Source organism: Schistocerca gregaria, chromosome 1 (assembly GCF_023897955.1).
Source record: "Schistocerca gregaria isolate iqSchGreg1 chromosome 1, iqSchGreg1.2, whole genome shotgun sequence".
Classification (NCBI taxonomy): Eukaryota; Metazoa; Arthropoda; class Insecta; order Orthoptera; family Acrididae; genus Schistocerca; species Schistocerca gregaria.
The window spans coordinates 1,162,240,467-1,162,263,999 of record NC_064920.1 but is presented as its reverse complement, the minus strand read 5'-3'; positions in this window follow the sequence as shown (position 1 = coordinate 1,162,263,999).

Genomic DNA, 23,533 nt, shown 5'->3' with positions numbered 1-23,533 from the left:
ACACGTTGACAAGGTTGTTTCGACTACGGTGCAGTAGTTACCCTGGGAAGTCTTTACACATCCTGCGTTAAGTACCCCCTCATGCAATATCTTTTGGGACCCCAAAGAAAAGCAATTGAGGCAGTCGATGCGCTGCCGACAAAGGGGCGCACGCCTGGGTAGATTCTTTTTTTCCGTAGGCAACCCCAGGCATTTTTCTATGAATGCTTTGACTGACTTGGATCTCAGTATGCTAAATGTCTAACCAATATGGCGATCACTTTCGAAATAGTGAACAATTTACGTACTTTTCTCATCTGTCTCGTTTTCATTTAACTGATTTCACTGCCCCTTACAGGTGCAGCCGCCTGTATGACAGTGATGGAGCCACCTCTCCCCGAGACACTGAATAGCCACAACTATGGTTCCACTTATATTTCATACTAGAAAGTAAACTTTATTTTATTTTAAATTTATAAACATTTTAGGCTTTCATTTCGTTTTTATAATTTTGACAAGTCAGACTGCTCTTTCGACATTGCTCGAAGACACAAATACTTCGAAGGTTCGTGTGGAGGAGATACCCAAGCAATATATGAAGACGCCCTTTGATTACTTGCAGTAAATTTATTCAGTTCCATTTAACAGAAGTAACGGAAGCTACACAGCTTACTTCATTCCCCAGTCCAGATATCTCGTATTACGAAGGTCGTTCAATAAGTAATGACCCACATTTTTTTTTTAAATCCATTAATGTACAAAGACAAACGTCCCTGCTGGTACTTCAAGTTTGATGTTTGATCTGCTTGTCGGTGAAGTTTCGAACCATTCTGGCAAATGACAGAACCGTTTAAATGTTCAAGTGTGTCTGAATTCCTAAGGGACCAAACAGCTGCGGTCATCGGTCCCTAGACTTAACACTCTACTTAAACCAACTTAAACTAACATATGCGAAGAACAACACACACACCCCTTCCCGAGGGAGGACTCGAATCTCCGGCGGGAGGGACCTCTCAATCAATGACATGTCGTAATAGACCGCCGGGACACTCCTCACAGTGTCAGAGCCGTCAAAATGGCTTCTACATACGACTCACATTACAAGCAGCGTGCTGTGCAGAAAAAGAAACCGTGGTGACCATCCGTAAATGTCTGTGGGCACTGTGTGGCGATGCTGCAGTTCATAGTAGTACAGTTGGGCGATGGGTAAAGAAAGTTGCAGCCTCAGGAAATGCAGAAGCAGAGCCATAAATTCAGAAGCATACGTGAAGGCTCTGAATAAACTCAAGAATTGTTTCCGACATGTTCGGTCGGACAAGAACCGAACAGAAATCTTGCTCCAACACAATAATGCGCACCCACACACACAAGTCTGAGAAGCCGGGAACACGTCACCAAACTGGGTTGGACATCGTTTAGTCATCCATCCTACATTCCTCTTTGGTCCACTTAAAGGTTCTCTACCGCGAAGACACTTTGAAGATGTGAGAGTCTCAGTCGTGCACTGAAAACATGTCTATGCCTATGCCTTTGTCCTATAGGACAGGGAATACATGCTCTTAACTACGTTGGCTCACGGTAATAGAACGTGATGACATTGGGCATCGACAATGCATGTCGATGTATATTGCACCAAATGCAGACTCTTAACAATAAACATGTTCCGAGAAAAATAATTGTGAGACATTACATATTGAACGACCCTCGTGTATCATTGCATGGTGCAGTGGATCCACCTGCTTCAGGGTAGATACCCACGTACGTCCTACCTCCTGCTGGAATCTCAGACTAGACAGTAAGGGACAAATGGACAGGGACTGTGGATAGGTAGCGCTCGGTGGGAATTTGGGTCGGTCAAGAGGCGAGGCGATAAAGTCTGCGCAGTTGTGTTCAGATTGTGTGCTGGATGGTGCAGTGGTTAACGCATGTGCTTTGGAAACAGGAATTCATGGGTTCCGATCCTGGGAAAGTACATATTTTCACTCGTCGCCCATGATTCCACTTAAAATCCCTATGCAAGTGACATCACTAATCCATTTCCTTTCCTTTCCAGCACCCTCCACCTTCAGTTTTCGTATGAGATATCTCGAACACCAATATTGTCATCATCATTGTGTACTTTCATCTACCTAACGTGTGCTACGGCATATCTCAGTGGTGGACATTTCGCAATCGTTATTGCACATACAGTCCAAAACTGTATATCACTCAATCCAGTATCATGGCCCTGCTTTTCGGCCACACAGTATGTGGTACCATTAACCGTACTGTTGTGATCACCTGCAGCAAACATAAAAAGCAATCGGGAAATTACAATCCTTCCTGGTCAGATTTAAAGGTAGTTCTATGGCTCATCGCAATGGCCTCTGAATCGCAAATCCAGAGATCGGAAATCGATTTCTGGACCGATACCCACATTTTGAGCGGCAACCGATGGTTTATTTGCGCACACATTCTGCCGAGGCCATTCATTCACAGCTTTTCCCGGCATTACAAGCAGTGCGTTCCTCCCCATACCGCGCTTGAATTATTTTCATTACTCCGGCAGTTCCATTTAACAGCAGTAATTCAAGCCCCACTCAGTGTGCCACTCATTCAGTTCGCAGCGATTGCGTCCGAGTATTCTCGCATAAACAGACGAGCCGGTATTCGAAAGTAATGCCAGGAGTTCATTGCTGGACCTTCGCGTTTAAAGCTCCCACATTCCACCTACCTGCGTGCATAGAAATTCATTCATCGTAATGCACATAATTTCGATTAAACGTGCTTCTACGGCTAATATGGAGTGCTGTTTGAGTAATTGTCCTCCTAGGCTTGAGAGCAAAACTGTTATCAAGTGCAAACAGTAGCTAGCGTAAAAAAAAAACAATATATCACTTTGTAACTGATTCCAATTCTGTTTCATTTTTAATCATTTCTATCTCCAGTTACATTGAAATGGTAGCCGTGTAGCATACGTGGTTCGCACAATCCTTCCAGTCTTCATTGTTCAGAACACAAAATTCAAGTGTAATAATGCGACGATTAGGTAGATGCTACGAGTACAGGAAATATAATGCGAAAGACTTGTTTACGATAAGATCAGACTAAAAATAATAGAAACAGTAGAACAACAGCGAATTAACAAAGCCACAGAGTTATAGGAAGTCATATCTATCCTCGGTTTTCTTATGTCTTGTCAAGAAGTCTAAACTGTGATTTATTTTCAAAGATTATACTTAAGAATTTATTTCATTTACTAGCGATTTATCAAGAACATTAACACATTTAATTACACTATGTAAGCATGGAAGTAGTTGCCAGGGAGTAAATGTTGCAACATAACCAAATTCCTTTTAACAACTCGGAAATTTATTCACTTTAATAGTGTCTAAAAGCATTTTTTTCAAAGAAACAGATTTAAAATTATAATCAGAAAGCACTCTCTAAATATGAAAGTTACAATTTATTCTGAGGCATAAAGAAACAAGTTTTGACTATGGGCTTTCGGGCAGAGAACCTTGCTGCTCCCATCTGACACGTCTGTAGTTACGACCGCTCACAACAGCCTCTGAAAGACTACACTGGTGCAAATCTGCAAGACACCAGATAACTTTAAACTAAGTTTTAACAATTTACACAAGCACACAGTCTATGCACCCCCCCCCCCTCCCCCGTAGGAAGGATGGAAATGGTACAAAACACTCACAATTAATATTAACCTTGCCACCGAACTTGATTTTAACTTCTAAGAAATGTCTTATAGTGAAAGGGTGACATCTTTACATTCTAAGACGATCATTTTAAGAAAGCCCATGAAATGCAATCTTATATAAAATTCTACAACGTTGGCTAAACAATAGTTAAGATGCCCTACAGCACACATATACCGCCTCTCAAGATGGTAGGCAATAATATCAAAGTTTCCAAAGATCAAAACATATTTCAGGTATTAGGCCGTTAAACTCCAAGCAATAAATTCGTTAACACACCAAATCCGACAAACATGACAGAGGTAGCTACTAACGTACTGTAAATTGATAGGGAGATTACCGAACAACCCGAATCGCAGGTTGCTGTAACCCGCCCCTACTCCACAAGGGAAAAACGGACCACCCAATTTATGAACAACCACCTTCCCGTGGGTGGCCAAACGGAGAAGAATGGTGGGACGACCCCAAAGCAAAACGGCTGGTGACCTCACCAAGAAAACAAGTAAAATTTAACAACAGTAAATCAAACAAAATATCACGAACCTTTTTTTTTTTTTTTTTTTTTTTTTTTTTTTTTTTTTTTTTTCGTCAGTCTACTGACTGGTTTGATGCAACCCGCCACGAATTCCTTTCCTGTGCTAACCTCTTTATCTCAGAGTAGCACTTGCAACCTACGTCCTCAATTATTTGTTTGACGTATTCCAATCTCTGTCTTCCTCTACAGTTTTTGCCCTCTACAGCTCCCTCTAGTACCATGCAAGTCATTCCCTCATGTCTTAGTAGATGTCCTATCATCCTGTCCCTTTTCCTTATCAGTGTTTTCCACATATTCCTTTCCTCTCCGATTCTGCGTAAAACCTCCTCATTCCTTACCTTATCAGTCCACCTAATTTTCAAAATTCGTCTATAGCACCACATCCCAAATGCTTCGATTCTCTTCTGTTCCGGTTTTCCCACAGTCCATTTTTCACTACCATACAATGCTATACTCCAGACGTACATCCTCAGAAATTTCTTCCTCAAATTAAGGCCGGTATTTGATATTAGTAGACTTCTCTTGGCCAGAAATGCCTTTTTTGCCATAGCGAGTCTGCTTTTGATGTCTTCCTTGCTCCGTCCGTCATTGGTTATTTTACTGCCTAGGTAGCAGAATTCCTTAACTTCATTGACTTCGTGCCATCAATCCTGATGTTAAGTTTCTCGCTGTTGTCATTTCTACTACTTCTAATTACCTTCGTCTTTCTCCGATTTGCTCTCAAACCATACTGAGTACTCATTAGACTGTTCATTCCGTTCAGCAGATCATTTAATTCTTCTTCACTTTCACTCAGGATAGCAATGTCATCAGCGAATCGTATCATTGATATCCTTTCACCTCGTATTTTAATTCCACTCCTGAACCTTTCTTTTATTTCGATCATTGCTTCCTCGATGTACAGATTGAAGAGTAGGGGCGAAAGGCTACAGCCTTGTCTTATACCCTTCTTAATACGAGCACTTCAATCTTCATCGTCCACTCTTATTATTCCCTCTTGGTTGTTGTACATATTATATATGACCCGTCTCTCCCTATAGCTTACCCCTACTTTTTTTCTGAATATTGAACAGCTTGCACAATTTTATATTGTCGAACGCTTTTTCCAGGTCGACAAATCCTATGAACGTGTCTTGATTTTTCTTTAGCCTTGCTTCCATTATTAGCCGTAACGTCAGAATTGCCTCTCTCGTGCCTTTACTTTTCCTAAAGCCAAACTGATCGTCACCTAGCGTATTCTCAATTTTCTTTTCTATTCTTCTGTATATTATTAATGTAAGCAGCTTCGATGCATGAGCTCTTAAGCTGATTGTGCGATAATTCTCGCACTTGTCAGCTCTTGCCGTCTTCGGAATTGTGTGGATGATGTTTTTCCGAAAGTCAGACAAATCTTCACCCTCATAGAGGCTTTCATTGTATTCTTTCCACCTATCTACACTCACCTCTGCATTTAACAGTGGAATTTCCGTTGCACTCTTAATGTTACCTCCGTTGCTTTTAATGTCACAAAAGGTTGTTTTTACTTTCCTGTATGCTGAGTCTGTCCTTCCGACAATCATATCTTTTTCGATGTCTTCACATTTTTCCTGCAGCCATTTCGTCTTAGCTTCCCTGCACTTCCTATTTATTTCATTCCTCAGTGACTTGTATTTCTGTATTCCTGATTTTCCCGGAATATGTTTGCACTTCCTCCTTTCATCAATCAACTGAAGTATTTCTTCTGTTACCCATGGTTTCTTCGCAACTACCTTCTTTGGACCTATGTTTTCCTTCCCAACTTCTGTGATGGCCTCTTTAGAGACGTCCATTCCTCTTCAACTGTGTTGCCTACTGCGCTATTCCTTGTTGCTGTATTTATAGCGTTAGAGAACTTCAAACGTATCTCGTAATTCATTAGAACTTCTGTATCCCACTTCTTAACGTATTGATTCTTCCTCACTAACGTCTTGAACATCAGCCTACTCTTCATCACTACTATATTGTGATTTGAGTCTATATCTGCTCCTGGGTACGCCTTACAATCCAGTATCTGATTTCGGAATCTCTGTCTGACCATGATGTAATTTAATTGAAATCTTCCCGTATCTCCCGACCTTTTCCAAGTATACCTCCTCCTCTTGTGATTCTTGAACAGGGTATTCGCTATTACTAGATGAAACTTGTTACAGAACTCAATTAGTCTTTCTCCTCTTTCATTCCTTGTCCCAAGCCCATATTCTCCTGTAAACTTTTCTTCTACTCCTTCCCCTACAACTGCATTCCAGTCGCCCGTGACTATTAGATTTTCGTCCCCCTTTACATATTGCATTACCCTTCCAATATCTTCATACACTTTCTCTATCTGTTCATCTTCAGCTTGCGACGTCGGCATGTATACCTGAACTATCGCTGTCGCTGTTGTTCTGCTGTCGATTCTGATTAGAACAACCCGGTCACTGAACTGTTCACAGTAACAGACCTACTGCCCTACCTTCCTATTCATAACAAATCCTACACCTATTATACCATTTTCTTCTGCTGTTGATATTACCCGATACTCATCTGACCAGAAATCCTTGTCATCCTTCCACTTCACTTCACTGACCCCTACTATATCTAGATTGAGCCTTTGCATTTCCCTTTTCAGATTTTCTAGTTTCCCTACCACGTTCTAGCTTCTGACATTCCACGCCCCGACTCGTATAACATTATCCTTTCGTTGATTATTCAATCTTTTTCTCATGGTAACCTCCCCCTTGGCAGTCCCCTCCCGGAGATCCGAATGGGGGACTATTCCGGAATCTTTTGCCAATGGAGAGATCATCATGACACTTCTTCAACTAGAGGCCACATGTCCTGTGGATACACGTTACGTGTGTTTAATGCAGTGGTTTCCATTGCCTTCTGCATCCTCATGTCGTTGATCATTGCTGATTCTTCTTCCTTTAACGGCAATTTTTCACCCCTAGGACAAGAGTGTGCCCTGAACCTCTATCCGCTCCTCCGCCCTCTTTGACAAGGCCGTTGGCAGGAATGAGGCTGACTTCTTATGCCGGAAGTCTTCGGCCGCCAATGCTCATTATTTATCAAAATTTAGGCAGTGGCCGGGATCGAACCCGGGACCGAAGACGTTTTTGATTATGAATCAAAGATGCTACCCCCTTCTTTTATCTCATTTTGTTCGCTTTCGTTCGTTGCATCTTCTGGGGGCGGACGTCGTAAGACATCCGTTTAAGTTCGTTGTTGAGCGATTAACTCAGTTTTTTATTACAGAGGGCAACTAACCCTCTCACCAAACACGCTGAGCTACCGTGGCGGCTGTCCCTAGACCATGGGTCTTCCTCTTATAAACTGCGATTTCTTGACAAGACCTGGCGCAGCACCCCCAAATCGCTCTCCCGAATCATCAACTGCCAGCCGCTTCAACGGACGCAGGAAGGCGCGCCGATCTCCAGTCCCATGGCTTCGCAGCTCGCACCGCCCAGACTGATGTCGTGGGTTGACTCCTGTTGCTATCGTGTCGACCGCGAAATCAGTACCCCTCGCTATACGCCGCGGCCCACTGGACTCAAGTGTCGATCTCACATGCGCCGACGCTCAAGACGGACAAGTCGTGTCTCAGTACGCGACCGACCAACCGATCGATCCAACCGCCAATGACCATTGCCTGAGCAAACTCGAGCAGACTGGCGGCCTAACGCGCAGACTCAGATGCAGGAACTAAGCCCCGACCGGGCGACCATTCTCTGAGTTCTCTTACTGGTGGAGTTGAAAGACTCTCTTTTTGCAGGCTTTAAAGGTTGATCCGAACGACAGACAAACTGCTTAACGAATCCGGACGAGAGACAGACTAGCAATCCGGGGACGAGAAACTGACGCAGACTGACTGACTGGCGAGTTTTTTTTCCTTTATTGTTATTTTAAACCTGTTTACAGGCAGGCCTGCAGCACCACACTACGCCGCTCTTCTGCCGCAGAGAAACATACAAGACAGAAATCATGACAATGTGAGATGAATAGATGGTGGACATATAAACGGAGACATACACTTTTTAAAATACATGGAGCCGTTCGCGGGCGTAGAGTACAAGATAAAAATGGTCAGGCACCGGGACACATACATAGACGAAAGTTGTCACACGTGAACGGAGGTGCACAAAACGAATAACACTGAACCACTTAAGCACAAACGACGGCACACACAGAAACACGAGGCGGTGATCTAGTGCTCGCGAATGTTTAGTAACCAAGTACGAGTCCGGGGACCTGCCAAGAGAGGAGGAGGGGGGAGGGTGGGAGAGGGAGAGGGAGAGGGAGAAGGAGAGGGGAGAAACGATGCCATGGGTATGACTGGCAAGCTCATAGCGCCCCTTAAATGCACGTGAACAGGCAACCCTTCCTCTTTCCCACCAGAGGGAGACACCAAAGCTGCGATTGCCACAGCGGCGCCACCGCCAGAAACGGAGGGCGACTGCTGCACACTACGCGCTGCTGCGCGCTCTTCAAGACAGCAGTTATTACCACGGCTCAAAGTCGACCAGTTGTACGTAAACATATTCATGGCAGCGAGTACCGATTGCCATCAGCTGTGTGATGGAAAGACGACAGTTAAAATTTGTTCCGGACCTGGACTCGAACCCAGTCTTCTCGTGTAACGCGTGTGGTCACATTACTGTTGGTCAATCCCAGGATGATTTACGGCCACACCTAAGCTTCGATATGCCGCCAGACCTTTCTGTGCAACTAGCAGTCGTACATCGGTTATTTATATTCTCGTACAGGGGAGACATTTTACTTGAAACGTGCTTGCCTGGTGTCGACGGATAAATACGATACTGGTATGATATTACCGTGCCTGTATTAGTCCGAAATACGGTGTAAAGTTCTTTCGGAGATGCATGCACAAACAGGCACTGCGACGACTACAGGAGTTATGAAATCGAATTTCAATTATAATGTTTCCCCTGTACGGAAATAATGGATGTACGAGTACAGATCACAGACACATGGTTGACGATCTATGGAAGTTTTGGCCTATCCGTGAGTCGTGGGCGGTTAGCCTAATGATAAGGCAACCGCTCTCGATAACGGGGAAATCCGGCGTCGGGTCTTCGTTTGGTGCAAAGTTTCACTGCCGTCATTCCAGTATACAGCTGATGGTAGTCTATAAGCGTGACTGCGAGTATACTTGATGTACTTAATAATGGCTGCAGTGGTCAAGTGGCTGTTCCTTTGGACGGGTATACACGTCTCATGGAACTTTGCACCGTATTTTCTGTCAAAAAAGCCACCTTTTGAAAGCCAACCTGGAATTAAAGCTGGATGTTGGCGCGCCTGCTTCTCGACACGGTCACCAGGCGAAATGGGCTCTTGATGTGCGCCAGCTAATGCTTCCCGTCCGCGACACCGTGTCAGAAACTATTATAGCAAGTAGAGCGCAATCACATGCTACCAAACCACGAAAGCGCGGCAACTCGCGGGAACGTCACACAACACACCTGCTCCACCGCCCTACTCCAGCCAGACTCCCTCTTCCGGCGCTCCATGATAAAGAGTTAAAACTACCAAAGATTTAAACACTTTGGTTCTCCACACGACCTATCGATGTAATCGTTCGATAGCACAGTTTTCCCTAGGTCAGACCGATAGTAAAAATACAAATAATATTTACAAAACAAACCAATTATACATCGACATAAATGCATAACTATATACAAATAGGAAAACAATTACAATATACAATTACAATATATAAAGACACAGAAGTGTCATATCTTCAGGTAACAAAATAAGGAAAAAATCAATAGTAGAATAGATGGAAATAGGAGGATACGCATTTCCGGCGTTACAGGGGTTATATGTCAAACTAGCCGACTGGGAGTAGAAGACGCATCACAGGACATTTCCACTGTCCTGAATTTAGGTTTGATGGCTTCCGTTACAAAATCTGTACACGTTTGAATTCCACAGAATGAAATAGTGACGTGCAATAGAAGAATGCTGCATGAAGAAGCGCGGCACTGCACTTTGATACTTTGAAATAACATTCCTCGAACACATGTGATATACTCTTGGGAAAGATGTGCGCTACACATTTGACGTCCTACCTTAAACGAACACGCGATCTAGTGTATCTCTCTCAACAAACACCATACAACAAACCAAACAACCAAAAGAAAAACTATCAAGTTTTGCCACGGTTCGGAAATATCGTAGTCCCAGGGCCAGGTGATATAGTAAACTGGATCACGGACGAAACTTTAGAACAGTGCTGTGAATATGCGTTACCCCTCTGCTCGGAATTCTCAATTCTGTAGAAAGCTTTTCAATTCATTTGAGCCAACTGTACTAACTCCCGTGAGAAAGAAGATTATGTTCAAACTGTTTTCATATAGTAAATTATACACTGGTATGCAAAACTAGGACGACTCTCCTTCAGGGGAAAAATACCTTCAGTTTTGTGTGGATCAGCATTTAAAGGCAGAGTTGAATTCCTGCCATGCCTAGAACGTGGCGCCAGTGCTGGCCATGCACTCCATCTGCAGCAGTGAGCCTACCCACTAGTTGGCCAAATGCAGCGTCACATCGACGATACGTATGGCCTTGTGTGGCAGTGAGGATCTTGTCGGCTCCGAGTGAACGAAGCGGCAACAACTTGGAGCGAGTGCTGGTGGCCGTAGATAGCGGAGGACGACTTCGGCGCCAGGCTAGGCATGGTGCGTTGGGCGATCTTATTTATGTCACGAAGTGGCTGGCTTAAGGATTATAATCCTATTTATTTGAAGGATACCAGGAGACGCAGCATCATGACGACCATCAAGAAGGCAACACCGTAAACAACTTTCTACGGGGGCCACTGCCTAGAGAAGGGGACGCAGGAAGTTCGTGCAGCAAGACAGTGGAGACAGGCTAATAGACTGCTGGGGTCTGGGATTGTTTTGGCTTGTTGTCAATAGAGGACATTGATTCCATTCTGGATGAGTTGGCAGTGCCTTGCTTTGAGGATCCAGGGTACGGGGGGTTCCCAGGATACAAGCTACAATTGCCTGCAGTATGTGTTTGACAACAACAGTTGAGAGATTGTGCCGACTGTGGTCAATGAAAACCTTGCAATGGGGATGATGGCCAGTTTGATTTACGCAAGAGGTCGCGTAGCAGTATTAGGGAGTGCTGAAAATTTTTATTGTATTGATCATCGTATTCAGCGAATATTAGGATCGTTCCTTACTGCTGGCATTCAGTGGTATGTTATTCTCATTTATCGTGGGTTTCAGCCAGCAGTGCATAATCTAGGTAGGTCTACTCCTCTCTTTATATTCCTTAAGTGATTTTGTGATTCTTTCACCTGATATTTAGGAAATCCATTGCAGCTAAAGACGCTTTCTCAATGAATATAATTTAAATTCTGTTCTTTTGTCAATTGATCATATTTGCTATTGACGGGATGTATTTTGGGAGATTGTGATCCGGACCAAGATTTCATCACTGCGTGTCTTTCTTGTCATCCTGTCACAGTTGCATAATTATTTAAGGTATGTTGTTTTGTGCCCCTTATTGTAAACTTGAAGATAGTCTGAGCGGCCGAAGATTTTGTCATGCACTCTGCTATGTTAGTTATACCTCTGTCAGAGCCTTGCTTCTTCCAAATCTCATACTTCCAAAACTTCAAAAACGTCCTTTGTGTTTTAGAAGAAAAGCACTTTTAGAAAACTGTATACTGACGGAAAGCTGTTTAGCCGCAGCCTAGGGGACTTTCTGCAGAGTAAATGTCATTTCATAGCGGCGTGTGCACCGATTCGAAACTTTTTGGAGGATGAAAACTGTGTGCCGGCCGACGGCCGTTGTGGACCAGCGTTTCTAGGCGTTTCAGTCCAGAACCGCATTGCTGCTATGGTCGCAGATTCGAATCTTGCCTCGGGCATGAATGTGTGTGACGTCCTTAGGTTAGTTAAGTAGTTCATGTCTAGGGGACTGATGACCTCAGATGTTAAGTCCCATAGTGCTTCGAGCCATTTGTTTTTTTTGTGTACTGCGCAGAGACTCCACGCCTGAACCTCTCTGGACAATACTATACCTGCTGAGCAATGCAGACGTCACTCTCAAACTGCACTCACGGCTCTGCTTCCAGCAGTATCTCTTCATATTCACCCAACTTCACACAAGTCTTTCTGCGTCCCCTAGCCAGTACCTATGTTTCTCAGTAATATCCGCTGTTGCAGAGTATCTGTACCGCAAGTGTTGCATGGGTGCTTAATTAAAAGAATAAGATGAAATAATTTTAGTAGCTGTGTGACCGGTTACGCAATCTGACTGCATAAAATAATAATAAAGAATGACAAGGAATTTACATTAACACAATTGATTAATTAAGTCACCTGCAACTATAAAAGCTACGAAATAATAAAGCACAAGTGTAACTGTTCTGTGTGTGGTAGTGTGACTCAACGTACATGTAACTGGCTCGGTTCTTTCTAAAGACAACAAAATATTTTAAACACCATTTACAGAGTACTAATTGAAAAACCAGAATACTATAATTGCACACAGAAACCGGAATTACAAGTCTAATAAATGAACACTAGCCAGATGCTTTCTTGACTGTACCTGTGACCAAGAGGCAATGTCATTAAAGAAATCTGTTATACGTTTTTACCTTATTATACATTGACGAAAATTTTCCATTACACCAGCATCATAAATCAAAAGCCCATCTCCTTTCTCAAATACACTGTGATAATTGCCACATCTTCCATCTATACATTACACCAACCGAACAGCGTCTACTTTCTCGCCCAACAGAACAACAACTGCACTCGACATCCTCTGAACTACTACTGTCCACTGGAGGCGGCAGAATAATAATCTTTGGCGCAATCTCTGGCGCTGTGGCTCAGTGTAGCCACCTTTCAGTGTGCAGAATTCCTCTGTGCAGTTTGTAAAGAAGGAAAGAGGCACCAGCGGAAGTGAAGCTGTAGAGGCGAGTCGTGGGTGGCTTTTGGACAGCTCAGTAATTCAATCGTTGGGGTTAGTCTTCAGCTGAAGAAAGCTCAGTAGAATGATACCTCGAACTCCAATAAATCTAATAGATGTAGTAGCAAGCTTAATAAAAAAATATAAAAGAGGAAAAATTACCAAGTTTAACATTTGTCCACGAAAAGAAGGGTTTAAGGTTCCACCATCACTTCTTTGATCTGGGAACGAAGTTTCTCGCGATGGCACTTATATGTAAAAAATTCTGGCTATTCTTGCCTCATGAAGAAACGTAAAATATTGTTCGATGAAACAAAAATTCTGTCCCATGCCTCCACGTACTGGGATTCTGTTATTAAGGAGGCTGTTGAAATAAGAATGAGCCAAAATAGCTTTAACTGCGATAGTGGATACCATCTGAGCTGTGCATGGAAACGTGCGCTGGATGCAGAGAAGCAGCAGAGACATTCCTTCCAAGGTTTACGTTCCAACGGAAGCGGTGGCGCCACCGGCGCGCACAGTAACATTGTCTGCGACAGCAGTACGTAATCGCCGACCAATAATAAGCCAACCAATCAGAAGCCGTCCACGGGCTATAAAAAGGCTACCACAGCAGCAGTGAAGACCTATATGTCCCTCCAGATGCTTGCGCATCATGCACTCTGCCTCGTCTTCCGTATACACCTCCCGTCCCCCACGCGGATCCTCTATGACCTCATTCCTTTCCCCCATCTGCTCCTGTTCCTCGAACATATCTGCATACTCTACACCTCCAGCTGCTTTGATCCCCCTCATCCACTGGTTGCTCCTTTCCTCTCCCATCCCTGCCCGCTGCCACGTCTTCACTGTTGTGTCCCCCCTACCGTCCATCTCTACACCCTTCATCTCCTTTCCCAAGGTGGATTCCGTTAACTCCCTCTCCCGGATGATGCCCCCTCTCCCTCCATTTATCCCTCCTATCAACTCTGATCCTCACCCCCCTCCTTTCCTCTGTCCTTTTCCTGGGGTCTCTCGCCCCCCATTCCATCCTGTTTTTTTTCCCTCACCTACCCTCTCTCTGCCCCCTTCCTTACCCTGAGTCCTTTTGCATTTCCCTCCTCTGCCTATTCCCATTGCTTCTCACGTCTGCCCTGCCCCCCCCCCCCCATATGAGTCATCTCCCTCATTTGGTTCCACCCCTCCTTGTTTCCCCCTCCCCATACGCCGAGGTCCCCCCCCCCCCCCCCTCTCATCTGCCCTCGTCTATGGTGTGTTATCTTTGTGCAGACACTTTAGTACAGTGTTTACAGTGAGTGTTCAGTGTTGTGTGTCTTCTCCGAATTGCTGCGAACAAATATCATACTGTCGCTGGGTGTTATTTTTATATTTCTTGCGAACAGAAACCAGACCGTCGCCATGTTTTTTAATTGTCTGTCTACTATGTTCCCTGTCTGGTTACTGTGTATTTTATTAGATTTGCCACCCCTTTGTTTTATGTTTTAACTTTCCACAATTTTCCGCGGTTTTACAATTTCAGTCACCGTTTTATCGCCTGCTTTTATTGTTTCTTATCTTCTTTCTTACGTTTTCCAAAGTCTGTAGGCTGCAGAGCAGCGTAATAGGCTGCTGTCAGCCCGTCCCCTTTGGGGGAAATCGAAATACAATAAAGGAAAAGAAGGCAGTGAAGACAGTCAGCTCCTGAAGATGACGATGGAGGTAATCGTCGACAGCTCGAGATTTTATCCAGAACTGACGAGGCAAGAATACCGAGAATGTCTTACATATTTCTTTGGTCTGCCAGGAAGTTTCAAATTAGCGCACAATTGGTTGCAGTACCACATGATGGACAGAGTATTACAATCGTGACGAGAATAGAGAGCTGAATAATACACCTGCTGAAGGTTTTCATTGAAGCCTCGAGGCCGATCGCTCGCTCATTCTAGCCTCAGCGCCTGCGGGGCTGCCTTCCCAGTCGCCGTCGGCTATTCCACAACGGCCGTTCCCTCCCGTGCGCGGCTGGGCTTCTCATTCACCTGCTGTGGGTAGACGGCCGTTGTGCTCCGGCCCTACACACACATAACTGCATCTGCGTTTTAATGAACAGTCGCTGGCCTTTTCACGCGCACGCATTGAGTCGGCGGGCACGCCCCACCGCCCGCCGTGGCTTCATTACGCGCTACAGATGTCTGCACGCCCGTTCGTTATTCCTCGCAGGTGCTTCATAATCAGCGGCGCTGCCCGGCCACTGGCGCCTGTCCTAATGAGCGGCGCGCTCCGAGGACAGAACAGGTGTCTGCCCGGCCTGGACGCTCACTCGCCACTGTCGGATCGGACGCGACGCCAGGGCAAACGCCCGGACAACGAACGCGACTGTAATCTGCTACATCCGGCCACGTGCAGTACAGCGCGATGTCGCTATAACCAGCTTTGCGTCATCCTCAGCGAATGCTCGCTGCTCTATCAGTGGCGTATGTCCATTGTTTCCTTCTCTCTTGTGTTACGGGGATTGATCAACTCGTTGCCGAGGAGACCAGATTGCCAAAACCCTACTACAGCTACACGTAGTATGTCCTTCCTTTTACATTTCTACCCTGAAAACCACAGCAATACGTATAAGGTTTATTGTCAATGAAATTTGTCAACAGCTGTGTATTTTATTTTGGCTGCCAGTTTCGGCATTGGACGATGCCATGTTCAGGCCCCATACACATCTCTCAAAAATAAACTATATTTTCGTATAGTGCCATGTATTGGTTGCAATAAAGTCTTCGAATGAAGCACTTGGGATGCGGTTATGAATTGACGATATTCAGGAATATGTGGCACTGTACGAGAATATTGTTTATTTTTGAGTGATGCATATGGGGCCTGAAGATGACGTAATGGAATGCCGAAACTGGTAGTCAGAATAAAATAAAATAACGCCTCAAACACACAGCTGTTGGCGAATTTCATTGATAGTACAAGATTTTAAACATGGCTGAAACAGTAACTGTTGAAATTCTTCACAGTAAATGATTTTTGAGGTTTGCTGTTTGTGATTTTCGATGTGTATGTGTGGTTAATTGACTGCTATGTTTTTATTCACAACGACAGCTGGTTTCGTTTCACTGTAACATTTTGATTGTTTTAGCTATTATGTATTTTACCGCCTACGTTACGCGAGATTCTCGCACATTACACTAGTTCCCTCTCTCGTTAGCTGTGTTTCATAGCGCAAGCTTCACCTGTCTGACACTCGGACACAGGTAAATTGGTTCCATATTTTCTATTTTACATAATGTTTTAAATGGTCTGATATGTTTTATTTATTAAGACAGGAGGTTTGAATTAGCACAGCCTAAAATAATTTAGATGCGCTTGTGTGTGCATCCATAGATTTTAATATGCGCGAGTGTCTGGCACATACCACAAGTGCCCTCTCTAGGCGAAACCAACTGCCCTAGTGCTTTCACACACTGGTCACGACAGTTCATAGGCGGAGTACTGGTGCTAAACTGTGTTCGCATTGACCCTGTGTCCATAATCATGTTGTACAAATGAAGACGATGTCTTAACTATTGACAACGCCTTTAGCACAATTGTTTTATTAATCTCCATTGCAGGATGTAATTTTAGTAAGTAGCTAAAAGATTTTGTACCTGTATTACTGTGGTAATTTTACGGTTACTGAAGCTTTAGTGATTTCTTCTTTCTCACTTCCCCCATCTTCCATCCTCTTTTTTCCCCACCTGCCCTCTCTCTGCCCCCTTCTCTCCCCCAAGTCCTTTTGCATAACACTCCTCTGCCTTTTCCCATTCCCTCTCGCATCTGCCCTACCCCTCCTCCTTTTGAGTCCTCTCCCTCCTATGGTTACCACCCCTTTCGTTTTTCCTCTCCTCCCTCCTTGTTTCCCCCCCGCCCCCCCCCCCCCCCCAACAGTCTGTCCACGTCCCACTTCCCCATCTGCCCTCGGCTACGGTGTGTTATCTTTGTTCCGACATCTTAGTGCAGTGAGTGTTCAGTGTCGTGTGTCTTCTCCGAAATGTTGCGAACGGACATCATACTGTCGCTGGGTGTGATTTTTATATCTCTTGCGAACAGAAACCAGACTGTCGGCATCTTTTTTGATTGTCTGTCTACTATGTTACATGCCTGCTTCCTGTGTCTTTTATTAGCTTTGCCAACGCTTTGCTTTATGTTTTAACTATCCACAATTATCCGCCGTTTAACAATTTCAGTCACCGTTTTACCGCCTGCTTTTATTGTTTCTTATCTTCTTCTTACGTTTTAAAAAGTCTGTAGGCTGTAGAGCAGCGTAATAAGCCGCTGCCAGCCCGCCCCCTTCGGGGGGAATCAAAATACAATAAAGGAAAAAAAATTCTTCCTCATTTCCGAGGCTAAGTTTTTGCTAATGAAAGTGTCTTCCTGTTCGGATTTTTTAGTTCTGATAATGGTATATTTATATATATCGAAACCTTGGTCAGGAATTTTAATAAATCTTTTCCTGCAACTGTTTTGGCTGTCATCATTTACCGCCATTGATAATAACTTGACAAGCTGTTGTCCTTGACCTTAATGGATCAACAGAGACGGAATGTGTATGAGATAGTTTGCTTTTTATTTTAACATATACTGGGCCTACATACCGTTTATAAAGGTTCCGTTCAGTGTTTTATCCGATCCAACAATGTAATGTCTGCCACTATTCTGTAGCACCAGATTTCTGAACCTTCTGTTCTGTTGTTGGCTGTACTGTTTCTCGTCCACTTTTCACTTCTATATTAAGCGCACAGTAGAGTTGTAAGTCCACAAGAGTTTTAAGTCCTTGGCAAACGTTTTGTAGTGTCGCGCTCAGACTTAACGAATTTTCATCCATATTGACAGGAATAACTTTTAAATGACAGTGGCTAGTACGCATAAGTGAAACAATATTTATTTTTATTGGTTCCAACATATATGTAATGCAGCGACACATGAACTCTGTAATTAATTCTGAAATAACACTGTAGGATATTATAAAAGGAAACGTACGAGTGCGAAAAGCTCTAATGCGCTCTTGCGGTTTGCTGATTATTAGGTCTTTCTACCGGCCGTTGTGGCCGAGCGGTTCTAGGCGCTTCAGTGTAGAACTGCTACGGTAGTAGCCTCGCGCATGGATGTGTGTGCTGTGCTTAGGTTAGTTAGGTTTAAGTAATTCTACGTTCTAGGGGACTCATGACCTGAGATGTTAAGTCCCATAGTGCTCAGAGCCATTTCAACCATTTGAACTATAAAAAAAACCTGCGTGTTACTACTACGTTGTTTGAACATCCTCCTTCATATTGAATAAAAACAAAAAATATATTTCATCCATTAAAAGTGAGGAAATTAAATACGAAAGCATCCCGTTTTGTTCGCAATCGTTTCAAAACCAATTTCGGGTGTGATAACTATTTGCCTATTATATTAATGAGGAACCAGTAGTCATTTATTTTTCTCGAAAGCCGATCATTTTTCTGTGTGCAATTATCACGAAAGAAAACTTTAATTGTTTTCACAAACAGTAAAACACCTAAAGAGTTGTTTCCACGCTAACTATGGGCGGTAGTTATTTTCCATTTCAAAAGTAAATGAAAGTTAACAGTAATGACTTTTAAGAAAGCAGTGGAGGTTAAACAAAAGAGTAGCAGGCTCAGTTTTCTTATAACGTTACGGCCAAAGATAAAATTTTCTGAAATAATTTATGTGACAGTTCATGATCCTGAATTTCATATACAGACTTTAAATCAAAGTTCTCTAAATTACTGGCGGACATGTTAGAGTTAGTAGTTTCTCCCCGCTTTCAATTTGCGGAACCAATCTAGCAATGCTTTAATGGTTAATGTCACAAGGTCAGATCAGTCAATCGTTCTGTTCTCCCTGCAATTACTGGAAAGACTGCTGCCCCTTTTCAGGCAACATACGTTAACCTGTCAGGTACACAGATCCCCCAAAGTTAGGCTGCAGCTGCCGTATATCTATCTGTATCACGTAAGCCACACCAAAGCGCTAAGGTCCACGGTTGGTTTGCATAAATATGTATTTAGTCTACTATTTCTATGTTGTATAAGTGAAGGTACCCAAAAAGAAGCCGGTCGCTGTGGCCGAGTGGTTCTATGCGCTACCGTCTAGGCTCGCAGGTTCGAATGGTGCCTCGGGCATGGATGTGTGATGTGTGTGATGTCCTTCGGTTACTTAGGTTTAAGTAGTATCAGTTCTAGGGGACTGATGACCTCAGATGTTACGTCCCATAGTGCTCAGAGCCATTTTTGAACCGAGAAAACAGATGCATCTGAGATGTCGTCTCATGACGAACACTGGGGCCACCTAGAACAATGTATGTGAGCAGGTGGCAATATTTGGGACCCGTCGCAACTACTGCAGCCAGACAATAACATATCTTACTATGAACAAACTAAATTTTCAACTAAAAAGCAATGTTCCTTTGCTTAACACGAAAAGCAGAAGTCGTCTTTCATCTTGACACCAGGAAGTGTGCAATTTAGGGAAAAAACATATATTTTTGGTATAAGGGTGACGTGTATCGAACAACGGCTAAGTGGATGGCGTGTGACAAAGAAACGTCATCTACTATTTCATATTTTAAGAAGACGAAACGTTTGAAAGATACCTGCATCAGCAAACAATTGAAGATGTTCATGGCAATTACTGCTCTGATATGAAGAGGTTGGCGCAGTAGAGAAATCCCTAGCAGGCCGCATCAAACCAGTCAAAAGTAATGACTTAAAAAATTGCAGGTTGAAACCACTAGGGACCGCTCAAAACCATTCGTCGAAATTCGTAGGGAATTAATGCCTTTTCAGACCCTCTTCTTGTGCCTTCGGCCCCTCTTGTAGCGTAATCGCGTGGTGGAAGGAAGCGGCGGAAGGGGGAGGGGGGGGGGGCGGGTGGAGAAGTAGTGCATCACTGACTAAAGCGTGAATAAAACGGCAAAGTTTTTTACTCCTGTGCTACCTGCGCAGCTTAGCTGTCGCACTCTACAAGCCCTTTCGGCTCCCTGTAGATTCCGCACGCCTACCCTCAGATGCTAGAGCAGTAGCGCACCCACACGCGGGTGAGTGGGTGTCCAAATATCGGTACAGGTACATTTCTAAAGTGTACAAGAGCAAAGATGCGTAGGTTCCACCGAGGGTGATGTCGAACTGGAAGGTCTTAGAGCGACCTCTTTTTAACCCCTCCCCCCCCCCCCCCCGGACTCTTACCCTTCGTGATCGCACGAGAACAGGACGCGAAAAAGTAGGGTTGAAAATATCAGTAACAGTCTTCGGCGCTTCGGATCACATTCTAATGTCGTCGAATAGTTTCAATTAGCCCTAATGGGTCCACTCTATATAACACTTGAAAAATTGCGGACGCACTACACTCCAAAGCGATCATATCATGTTAGATGGTATTGCAGCTCCACGATGTGCTTATGGAATGACTGAATCGCCCAAGTGAGGTAGGGGGGGGGGGGGGAGGTACCAGTGTAAATACAGTAATACACAGTCAGATGTCGATTTACTCTTTTGAAAAATGGAATGGGTCTTGTAGCTTCCTCAATACTATAGGTATTTCGGGGAGTTCAGCATGCGCCGCTACAATTGTCAGGGCGACAGCGGGAGCTGCGAGGCAGAGTATGTGAGGCAGTTGCCCATAACTGAATATCTCTATCTGTAATGCCACTATTGCATAAGTTGTTAACTGACCTTCTTATGAGCTGAAATGGAAATAGCACAGTATTTAGATTTTTCTCGGAATTGATATGTCATGGATTTTTCTAGTCTTGCTGATATTTAAGTGAGTAATGTAGTGGAAAACTATTTATTAACTAAGTTATATCCAAATTTTGGCCCATACACTCTAGTAAAGTATTAGAAAGAGCGGTGTGACATTGTAGACTCAGTATAAAGTCACATGTTTCCTCGAGGTGTATGAGGACTGTGTCGTAGGTGTATCTGTTAAGCGCCCGTGGCGGGGATATATGTGTTTATGGAGTAGTTTCTTATTCGAGCATTAACAAACATAGTACCTTGTGTGTGAACCGGCCGGTGTGGACGAGCGGTTCTAGGAGCTTTAGTCTGGAACCTCGCGACTGCTACTGTCGCAGGTTCGAATCATGCCTCGGGCATGGATGTGTGTGATGTCCATAGGTTAGTTAGGTTTAAGCAGTTCTAAGTTCTAGGGGACTGATGACCTCAGATGTTAAGTCCCATAGTGTTCAGAGCCATCTGAACCATCTGACCTTGTAGGTGGTTAATCTATTCATGCAACGTTTTACAGTATATTGCATGTATGAAGTGAACCCAACAGAAATTAATGTTTATAGAGATATTTGGATTGCCCTTTTCTTATACAGAATAATGAAAATGTAATATTACACAGCTATAGAGATGTAGGCTCGGAACTTGCCTGATAATATATAAATATTAAATGTAATGAGTTAAGAACTCGGTAGCAACGTCTTCAAATATGCATGTTATGCAGTAACGACCTGCGTCTATTTATTAGTTTTTCCTGTATATAACCACTTGTACAAGAATTTTTCATTTCTTGTTCAAAAGGAGGTACTTCAATAAATTCCGAATTGTTTTGTACAAAGATGTGGGAAAGTATAGTTTCATCTTACAGTGAAACGAATTATTATTAATAGTTTCATCTATCATATAACCAGTATTCATTTTACATACTTCATGATAGCTTTGTTGCTTGTTGATCTGTGGTAAAATCTCTATTCCTTTGAAGGTTATGTTGCTTGTGCAGGTTCCCTCACGATGAACAATATGCTACAAAAATATCTGCTGTGCCTATATATGACATGGATTTAAGCATTATTCAGTGTATGATAAGATGTATAAATGCACCAAAAATGTTCCTCCCCGCTTTTTCAATTGCGAAAATACCACAGTAATCAAAAATTTTGAGACGAACTGCTTCAGTACAGTTTTCGACTGGGAAAAAATGCAATCGCATACAACTGGTTTCATGTTTATAGCTACTTTTGTTAACGTATAGTCGTATATACAATATACAACTAAGTGCCGGGTTCTTCCCAGTTGTTTCTCCAGCAATCTATGGCCCATGTGTTTCTTCATTCAGGGCTACTAGGAACTATAAACATTCGAAAACCATTTTTACAACAGCCAGTGCAGTTGACAGCTCAGCAGCCATCCACATTTACGACGAATTCTTCATCATAATTAGAAATCTCCAGTCGCATCATGAGTCGTATATAAAACTACGAATATCCTATACCTGGAGAAAATCATGTGGTCACTTCAGCTCAGGTTTTAGCTACACAAAGTCACGACAGATGCTAGGCGCGTACGACGACAACGAACTGGATGAGTTCGTTTCCCTTGCAGCCTTCACACACGTATATACCACCTCTGTGTTGTCAGACGTAGACCGGAACTCCTCTGGCAAGATGACGTAGTGGCATTCCTGTGTGCAACGTTGTCGCTTTGCCGACAGTCAGAGGTTCACAGGATCTTCTTACTTTCGTCTGGATTCTAGACTAGAACCTTGCTGCAGGCAGGCTCACCTGACTCGTAGTACGTGAACGTTACTGTACGACGCTCCACGGCCGATCGAACGGTATAGCTGTTTTCAAAGAGCTTTCAAATGTTCAAATGTGTGTGAATTCCCAAGGGACCGAACTGCTAAGAATAACACATACCGACATGCCCGATGGAGGACTCGAACCTCGGGCGGAAGGTGCCGCGCAATTCTTGACGTAGCGCCTTAAACCTCGCGGTTACTCCGGGTTGCAAAGATATGGCCAAGTATACACCTACTGAATCTATGGGGTCCGCATTTGTACAGCAGTTGTAGGATCCCGACCAATGCAAGTATCAATAATAATGTCTCCTTATTTTCTACTCCATGTTCAAAATCGGTTCAGTTATTACGTGTCATGCACATTACTCTGTCGAGTTTCCCGCTGCTCTGACGGAAGTTTTCAACTTTCTGACTCTAGTGGGGTCCGAATTGTAGAGCGTAACAAGGCCGCGTATAACGAACCTATGTCTGCGCGTTAGAAGCAACGTGCTGTAATCGAGTTTCTAGTGATAGAAAACGTGCAGTCAATTGAAATTGATAGGAGAATAAAAGCGCTGTGCACTGATGGTTGTATCGACGTCAGTAGTGTGCACTTTGGGTTGTTCGTGCTAACCACAACGTATGTGACAAAACTCGGACTGGACGACTTTGTACGACATCCGACGATATTCATCGGATTCAGATTCAGTAGAATCGGGTCGGATACCGCAGTCACAGCTCACGAGAGCGCATACAGGCCATCATTGCAAAATCGTGGCACAGAAAATTTTATATCCCCCATGTTCCTCGAATGCTCAATCCTAATGTGATGCAGAGGAGGCTACACATCCGTGAACAA